Source organism: Nicotiana tomentosiformis, chromosome 6 (assembly GCF_000390325.3).
Source record: "Nicotiana tomentosiformis chromosome 6, ASM39032v3, whole genome shotgun sequence".
Lineage (NCBI taxonomy): Eukaryota > Viridiplantae > Streptophyta > Magnoliopsida > Solanales > Solanaceae > Nicotiana > Nicotiana tomentosiformis.
Window position 1 is genome coordinate 72,750,450 of NC_090817.1, and position 9,609 is coordinate 72,760,058.

The following is a 9,609-nucleotide window of genomic DNA, read 5'->3' on the forward strand; positions in this document are numbered from 1 at the left end:
CAGAGCACCCGTACGAGATGCTACAGAGGAGCCACCAGTAGCTCCAGTTAGAGGGTAGGCACCTGAGATGCCTGTTACTGCATCAGATCTCCAAGAGACTCTAGCCTAGTTCCTGAGCATGTTCAGTACCTTGGCTTAGGCAGGATTGATACCACTTGCTCCTGCCACATCTCAGGATGGGGAAAAAGTACAAACTTCCATCTCTGGTACCCCAGAGCAGAGGGTTCAGGTAGACCAGGATATAGAGATCATACCAATACAACCGGTAGCTCCAGTTCAGCCCGAGGTTAGGGCAGTAGCTTTTGAGGCGGAGCAGCTCAGGCTCGAGAGGTACAAGAAGTATCACCCTCCTACTTTTAGTTGATTGGCATCAGAGGATGCCCAGGGTTTTCTTGAGGAGTACCACCGTATCCTCCGTACTATGGGTGTTGCGGAGACTAGTGGGGTTTCTTTCACTACGTTTCAGTTGAGAGGGGCGGCCTATTAGTGGTGTCGCGCATGCGAGTTGGACAGTCATGCTAAGGCAGCTTCACTCACTTGGACTCAGTTCTCAGATATGTTTCTGAGGGAGTATGTTCCTTAGAGTCTCAGAGATGCTTGGCGCATTGAGTTTGAGTAATTGCGCCACGGTGCTTTGACCGTCTCAGAGTATGCGGTCCGATTCAGTGAGTTGGCTAGGCATGCACCAGCCTTGGTTTCTACTGTTCGAGAGCGGGTTCGTAGGTTCATTGAGGGGCTCAACCCCAATATCGGATTGAGCAAGGCCTGAGAGTTGGAGATGGACATTGCGTATCAGCAGGTAGTAGGGATTGCTAGTAGGTTGGAGGGTATACTGACTCGGGATAGAGAGGAGAGAGAGAGGCCAAGAGGTCTTGAGATTCTGGCACTTACAGTGGTACTCGTACCCCAGTGGCAGCTCGTCATGGCAGGGGTTATATAGGTCGCCCTGTTCATTCAGCACTTCCAGCTGCTAGCGGTGCTTCTGCCACTACTAGGCCCCATGATCCTTATTATGCACCGCAAGTGTCTAGTGTGCCTCCTGCACAGGGTGCTTCTAGTGGTCAGTCCAGTCGATCAGGCCCGAGTCAGTCATAGCATCCACGTCCTCCAAGATCTTATTTGAGTGTGACGACACTCGCCATTTGGTGAGGGATTGCCCCAGATTCAGGAGGGTGCACCTTCACAGATTGCTTAGGCACTGTGTGATCCACCGGGTCCTCAGGCTATGATTATAGCACCAACTACTACCCCACCTGCACAACCAGCTAGAGGTGGAGGTCTGACAGGTAGAGGTCGCCCTAGAGGGGGAGGCCAGTCTAGATATTATTCCCTTCCTGCTAGGACAGAGGTAGTTGCATCAGATTCTATTATCACAGGTATTATTCCGGCCTGTCATAGAGATGTATCAGTCTTATTTGATCCAGGCTTCACTTATTCCTATGTGTCATCTTATTTTTCCCCATATTTGGGTATATCCCGCGATTCTATGAGTTCACCTATTTATGTATATACACCTGTGGGTGATTCTATTGTTGTTGACCGTGTGTATCGGTCGTGTTTGAATGTTCTTAGTGGTTTTGTGACCAGAGCCGATTTATTATTGCTCAGTATGATGGATTTCGATGTTATTTTGGGCATGGACTAGTTGTCACCCTATCACGCTATCCTTGATTGTTATTCCAAGATGGTTACGTTGGCTATGCCAGGTCTAGCACGGCTAGAGTGTAGAGGTACCTCGTTTCATGTTCCTAGCAGGGTTGTCTCATTTCTTAAAGCTCAGCGAATGGTTGAGAAGGGGTGTGATGCGTATATGGCCTATGTGAGAGATGTTAGTGTCGATACTCCTACCGTCGAGTCAGTTCCGGTAGTGAGGGATTATTTAGATGTATTCCCGTCGGATCTTCCGGGCATGCCGCCCGACAAAGATATTGACTTTGGCATCGATTTGTTACCAGGCACTCAGCCCATTTCTATCTTACCTTATCGTATGGCCCCAGCAGAGTTGAAAGAATTAAAGAAAAAGTTGCAAGAGTTGCTCGATAAGGGATTCATTCTGCCCAGTGTATCGCCTTGGGGTGCTCCTGTCTTGTTTGTGAAGAGGAATGATGGTTCTATGCGAATGTGTATCGATTATCGTCAGTTGAACAAGGTTAAAGTGAAGAATAGGTATCCATTGCCACGTATTGATGACCTATTTGATCAGCTTCAGGGTGTTAGAGTGTTCACTAAGATCGACTTGCGTTCAGGCTATCATCAGTTGATGATTCGGGAGCTGAATATCCCGAAGACTGCTTCAGGACTCGGTATGGTCATTACGAGTTCCTTGTGATATCTTTTGGGTTGACCAACGCCCCAACAACATTCATGCACTTAATGAACAATGTATTTCAGCCCTATCTTGACTCCTTCATCATTGTGTTTATTGACGACATTCTGGTGTACTCCCGGAGTCGGGAGGATCATGAGCAACACCTGAGGACTATGCTTTAGACCTTGAGAGAAAAGAAGTTGTTTGCAAAATTTTCGAAGTATGAATTCTGGCTAGATTCTATGGAATTTTTGGGTCATGTAGTATCGAGTGAGGGGATCAAGGTAGACCCAAAAAAGATTGAAGCAGTGCAGAGTTGGCCCAGACCGTCTTTAGCTACGGAGATCCGGAGTTTTCTTTTCTTGGCGGGGTATTACCGTCGATTTGTAGAGGGTTTCTCGTCTATTGCATCACCTATGACCCGATTGACCCAAAAGGGTGCTCCGTTCAGGTGGACCGAGGATTGTGAAAAGGGCTTTCAAAAGCTCAAGACTGCTTTGACTACAGGCCCAGTGTTAGTGTTGCCTACTGGATCGGGGTCCTATACGGTGTATTGTGATGCGTCGTGCATTGGTCTCGGCGCGGTGTTGATGCAGGACGGTAGGGTGATTGCCTACGCGTCTAGACACTTGAAGGTGCATGAGAAGAATTATCTTGTCCACGACCTTGAGTTAGCATCTATTGTTCATGCCTTGAAGATCTGGCGGCACTATTTGTATGGTGTTCCTTGCGAGGTTTTTACCGATCACTGGAGTCTACAACATCTGTTTAAACAGAAGGATCTTAACTTGCGGCAACGGAGATGGTTGGAGTTGCTTAAGGATTATGACATCACCATTCTTTATCATCCCAGGAAGGCCAATGTGGTGGCCGATGCCTTGAGTCGCAAGGCGGAGAGTTTGGGCAGTTTAGCATATCTACCAATAGCATAGAGGCCTTTAGCCTTGGATGTTCAGGCCTTGGCCAACCAGTTCGTTAGATTGGAAGTTTCCAAGCCGAACGGAGTATTGGCGTGTGTGGTTTCTCAGTCTTCTCTCTATGATCGTATCAGGGAGCTAGGGTATGATGATCCCAATCTGCTAGTCCTTAAGGACACAGTTCAATACGATGATTCCAAGGAGGTCACTATTGGAGATGACGGTGTACTACAGATGCAGGGCAGGCTATGTGTGCCTAATATAGATGGTTTGCATGAGTTGATTCTCTAGGAGGCTCACAGTTCGTGGTACTCCATTCACCCAGGTGCCATGAAGATGTATCGGGACTTGAGGCAGCACTATTGGCGGAGGTGGATGAAGAAAGACACAGTGAAGTATGTTGCTCGGTGCCTAAATTGTCAGCAGGTGAAGTATGAGCATCAGCGACCGGGTGGATTGCTTCAGAAGTTAGAAATTCTAGAGTGGAAATGGGAGCAGATCACTATAGATTTCGTTGTTGGGATCCCACTGACTCAGAGGAAGTTCGATGCAGTTTGGGTGATTGTGGATAGATTGATCAAGTCAGCTCATTTCATTCATGTAGTTACTACTTAGTCTTCGGAGCAACTGGCTCAGGTTTACATTCGCGAGATTGTCAGGCTTCATGTTATACCGATATCTATCATCTCTGACCGGGGTACGCAGTTCACATCACGGTTATGGAGAGCCGTATAGCGTGAGTTGGGTAATCGTGTGAAATTGAGTACAACATTTCACCCTCAGACGGACAGACAGTCCGAGCGCACTATTCAGATATTGGAGGATATGCTTCGTGCGTATGTGATGGATTTTGGGCATGCTTGGGATCCGTTCTTGCCACTTGCAGAGTTTGCCTACAATAACAGTTATCAGTCGAGCATTCAGATGGCACCGTATGAGACTTTGTATGGTAGACGGTGTCGGTCTCCAGTGGGTTGGTTCGAGCCTGGCGAGGTTACGCTATTGGGTATAGACTTGGTTCAGGATTCCTTGAAGAAAGTTAAATTGATTCAGGATCGACTTCGTACAGCCCAGTCTAGGCAGAAGATTTATGCATATCGGAAGGTTCGCGACATTGCATTCATGGTTGGTGAGCGGGTTTTACTCCGGGTTTCGCCCATGAAGGGTGCTATGGGGTTCAGAAAGAAGGGCAAGTTGAGCCCTAGGTATATAGGACCTTTTGAGATTCTTGAGAAGGTTGGAGAGGTGGTTTACAGACTTGCACTGCCACCTATTTTCTCTATAGTTCATCCAGTATTCCATGTTTCCATGTTTCGTAAGTATCATGGCGACCCATCTCATATGTTAGACTTCAGCTCAGTCCAGTTGGACAAGGATATATCTTATGTTGAGGAGCCAGTGGCCATTTTGGACAGGCAGGTTCGAAAGTTGAGGTCGAAGAACATCGCTTCAGTAAAGGTTCAGTGTAGGGGTCATCCGATCGAGGAGGCGACTTGGGAGACCGAGCAGGATATGCGCAGCTGTTATCCTCATCTTTTCTCCACTTTAGGTATATCTCTATACTCGTTCAAGGGCGAACGTTTGTTTTAAGAGGGGGGATGTAACGACCTGTCCGGTCGTTTCGAGAGTATTAGCCCCGAACCCCTATTTATTTCTTCCTCTACTTCATTTTGTGGTTGTGTAACTTGCCGAGAGGATTTGTTTTGGTTTTGGAGTGAAATGGGACACATAGTCACTAAAATGGAAGTTTAAGTCGTAGAAATTGATCGTAGTTTAATTTGTAAGAAGACGACTATGAAATGGAGTTTTGACGGTTCCAATAGCTCCGTAGGGTAATTCTGGTCTTAGGAGCGTGTTCGGATATTGAATTGGAGGTCCGTAGGTCATTTTAGCATCAATTGACGAAAGTTGGAAAATTGAATGATTTTTGTAAAGTTTGACCGGGAGTGGACTTTTTGATATCGGGGTCAATTTCTGATTCCGAAAGTTGGAGCAAGTCTGTAATGTCAATTAGGACTTGCGTGCAAAATTTGAGATCAATCGAACTCGAATTGATAGGTTTCGGCGTCGGATGTAGAAGTTTGAAGTTTTAAAGTTCATTAGGCTTGAATCGATGCGCAATTCGTGTTTTTAGCGTTGTTTGATGTGATTTAAAGGCCTGACTAAGTTTGTATGATATTTTAGGACTTGTTGGTAAGTTTGGTTGAGGTCTTGGGAGCCCCGGGTGGATTTCGGATGGTTAACAAATCAAATTTGGACTTGTGAGAATGACTGAAGACACCAGTTCTGGTGTAATCGCACCTGCGCAAGATTGATCGCATGTGTGAACCCGCAGAAGCAATCAATTTGGCGCAGATGCATGGCTGGGGGACTTGTCCAGTGGTCACAGATGCAACGTGATTTAAGACTTGCACGCAAAATTTTGGACTAATTCCGAGTAGTTTAAGTATGATTCGGCGCGTTCGGAGTAAGTTGGAAGAACTTGAAGTTCATAAGTTGATTCTATTGGTTTTGGCGTATGATTCTTAGTTTTAATGTTGCTATTTGTGTTCCGAGGGTGCGAGCGAGTCCGTTTTATGATTTCAAACTTGTTGGTACGTTTGGGCGGGGCCTCGGGGCCCCCAGATGCCATTCAGACGATGCGCGTAAGTCATTTGGCCTTAGTTGGATAGCTGAAGCACCCAACTTTTAGTGCAATCGCACTTGCGGAGGGCCAGCTGCAAGTGCGAGCTCGCAGAAGTGAGCCAGCAGCTGCACACGCGGCCCCGCATAGGTAGGTAGCCAAGATATCGCAGATGCAGACGCGTGGGCGCAAATGCGCGACCGCATAAGTGGTCAACAAGAGCGGGCTCGCATAAGCGAGCCATTTTTTCACAGATGCAGACTTAGGCCAGCCAAGAGAGGACCGCATCTACGATGAACCTTCCGCAAATGCGTCCCAGAGACCGTAGATGTGAAAGTCCAGGAGGTAGTGAGGTCCATTTATTTCGGACTTAGGTCAGTTTTGGTTCATTTATTTCAGTTCTTGGGGCGATTTTGGAGCTTCATAGAGAGAGAGTTCCACCTAGCTATTGGAGGTAAGTAATTTCTATCCAATATAAGTAATATACATAGATTATGAGTAGATTTTAACATGCAAATTCGTGAAAATTATGGGTTTAGATGAATAACCCTAGGTTTTGATAAAAACAAATGGGATTTATCCACGAAAATGGTTATGGGATTGAGTGAAAATTATATATTTGAGTTCGTGAGGTTATGAGTAACAAGTTTCTACGAAAATTTCCGGAATCCGGGCATGTGGGTCCGGGGGTAAATTTTAAGAATCTTCCAATTTGGGTTGGGTAATTACTCTAATAGCTAAATCATTTACTTTTGAGCGTATATTGATTAGTTAATATAACATTTGACTAGTTTGGATTGTTTGGCATCGAGTTGAGGCGTTAGGGTGAATTTTAAGCCGGAAAGCGAGCTTTGAGACAAGATAAGTCTCTTGCCTAATCTTGTAAAAGGTAATTTACCCCATAGGTGATTTAAATTGCTATTTTCTTCTAATTGTGAGGGCTACGTACGCACGAGGTGACGAGAGTCCGTGTGTTGCTACTATTTATGCTTATGTCCGGGTAGTTTAGGACCCAAATCATGAATTACTTGTAATGTTTGCACCCTACTTGTTAATTAAAGTGCCTAAATTATATTAGGACTTGTTAGAGGAATTATGAAGGACCAAATTTCACTTGCCTGAAGTTTGAGCGAATTACTTGACCGTTAATGGAAAGTTTACTACATTGTGTATTAGCCTTGTAATAACGTTTAAGTCAAATGGTTATAAAGCATCCTCTCTTCTTGTAGGGCGGGCCAAATGCCTCGGCGGTAGATAGATGCATCTATGGTTCATCCCGCTCGACCCTCGGCAGTGTACATGTTATTCTGGATCGGGTCGTACGTCCTCGACATAATCGTGCGTGATAATACTTGGATTTTAATTATTTATTGATAACATTTCATGGCTTGAGAGGTTAAAATAATATCAGACATAAAGTTATTGAGATTTAGCATGTATAAAGGAATTATTTACTTCCTGGTTGTTATTTAATTGTTGTAGTTATATACATAGCCCCTGCTTATTTAGAGGTTTTGTATTTTTTATTGTTAGCCTGTAGTAAGTGTCGATGTCGACCCCTCGTCACTAGTTCTTCAAGGTTAGACTTGATACTTACTGGGTACGTGTTATTTATGTACTCATGCTACACTTCTGCACTGACCGTGCAGGATCTCAGGTAGGTGCATGTGGCGATCACACCGGCGCGCATTCCCGTTACCTGGAGGCCTAGTGGTGTGCTGCTTCCTGAGCTGCTCCGCAACACCTAGAGTCTCTTTTCTGCATTCATTTTTGTGTATTTTCATCTCAGACAGTAGCTAGAGTTTTGTATAATCTATTAGTTCTCAAATACTTGTGACACCAGGTCTTGGCACACACTAGCGGTTCATGGATACTATGACTCAAGCTGGTTTATTTCCAGCATACCCAGCCACATCTCAGGCGGGAGGGGGAGCACAGACCCCTACCACTCAGGCTCCAGGGCATGCAGCTGCCGTATATTAGACCCCGAGCCCACTACCCATGGGCGGAGCTCAGCCAGTTGCGGCAGCTATACCTGAGCCCAGACTAGCTGCGGCCAACGATCTGCAAATGCTATTGGACAGATAGACCAGGCTTCATCCTCCTATCTTTGGAGGTGAGCGACATGAGGACCCTCAGGACTTTATTGATCGGTGTAGGGACAAACTGCATAACATGAGGATATTGGACTCCCATGGGTTAGATTTTACTACTTTCCAGTTGGAGGGCAGGGCCTGTAGGTGATGGCAATCATATCTTCTCGGCATACCAGCAGATTCTTCTCCCATGACTTGGGACCGGTTCACTCGTATTTTTCTGGATAGGTATATTCCGCCCTCTAAGAGGGAAGAGTTGTGGTTTCAGTTCAAGCAGCTCCAACAGGTCCAAATGTCAGTGACCGACTATGAGGCGAGATTCTCTGAGTTGTCTCGCCATGTACTTATGATACTTCGTACCGACACAGAGAGAGTGCAGAGGTTTGTTGCAGGTTTGCACTCTGGTATTCAAGCCACTATGGCTCTAGAGGTTGAGATGGGGACTTTTTATGAGCTAGTTGTAGAGATAGCTTAGAGGATCGAGGATGTACGTTAGCGTAGTCGGGAGAAAGCTACGAGGGATAAGAGATTTCGATATTCTGGAGAGTTCAGAGGTGCCCCGGATGGGGGTAGAGGTCAGTTTGTGAGGAGTCAGACTAGAAGGCCCATATATCCAGCATCATCGCCTCCTTGGGGTGCTCCAGTGCGATCTTATTTTAGCGCCATGCCAGAGAGTTCCTACCGCCCACCAGCTATTCAGGGATCCTCCAGTGGGCATTCAGACCATTAGGATCAGACTTCAGGTCAACAATCCACCGTACCGAGAGTTTGTTTCGAGTGCGGGGATCTCAGTCATGTGCGGAGGCTCTACCCCAGACTTCGGGGCAAGGCAGTACAGCAGGGTCAGCAACCTATGATTCCAGAACCAGCTATCCCACCAGTTGTCCGATCGCCCGGAGGCGGAGGGCAGGTGGGTAGGGGCCGTCCTAGAGGTGGAGGCTAGTCAGGTGGCACTCCAGCTAGGTTCTATGCTTTTTCGGCCAGACCAGATCTAGTGGCCTTAGATACCATGATCACATGTATTATTTCTGTCTGCGGTAGGGATGCTTCAGTACTATTTGACCCAGGGTCTACATATTTATATATTTCATCTCTGTTTACTCATTTCCTAGGAGTTCCTCGTGAGTCCTTGGGTACTCCCGTTTATGTGTCCACACTAGTATGCAATTCAGTTGTCGTGGATAGGATCTATCGGTCCTATATTGTCACTTTCTGTGGTTATGAGACCCGAGCGGATCTTCTGTTGCTCGATATGACCGACTTTGAGGTCATCCTAGGCATAGATTGGTTGTCTCCATATCATACCATCCTTGATTGCCATGCCAAGACTGTTACCTTGGCGATGCCACTGTTGCCTAGATTGGAGTAAAAGGCTTCGTCTGTCAGTACATCTAGTCGGGTTATCTCTTTTTTGAAGGCTCGACACATGGTAGAGAAGGGTTGTTTGGCTTATCTAGCTTATGTTCGGGATACTACCATAGAGGCTCCGGCGATTGATTCAATGCCCGTGGTCCGAGTGTTTTCCGATGTGTTTCCTTCTGATCTCCCAGGCATGCCACCAGATCGTGATATTGATTTCTGTATTGATTTGGCTCTAGGTACCCAGCCTATCTCTATCCCAACATAACTCATGGTGCCGAAAGAGTTTAAGGAGTTGTAGGAACA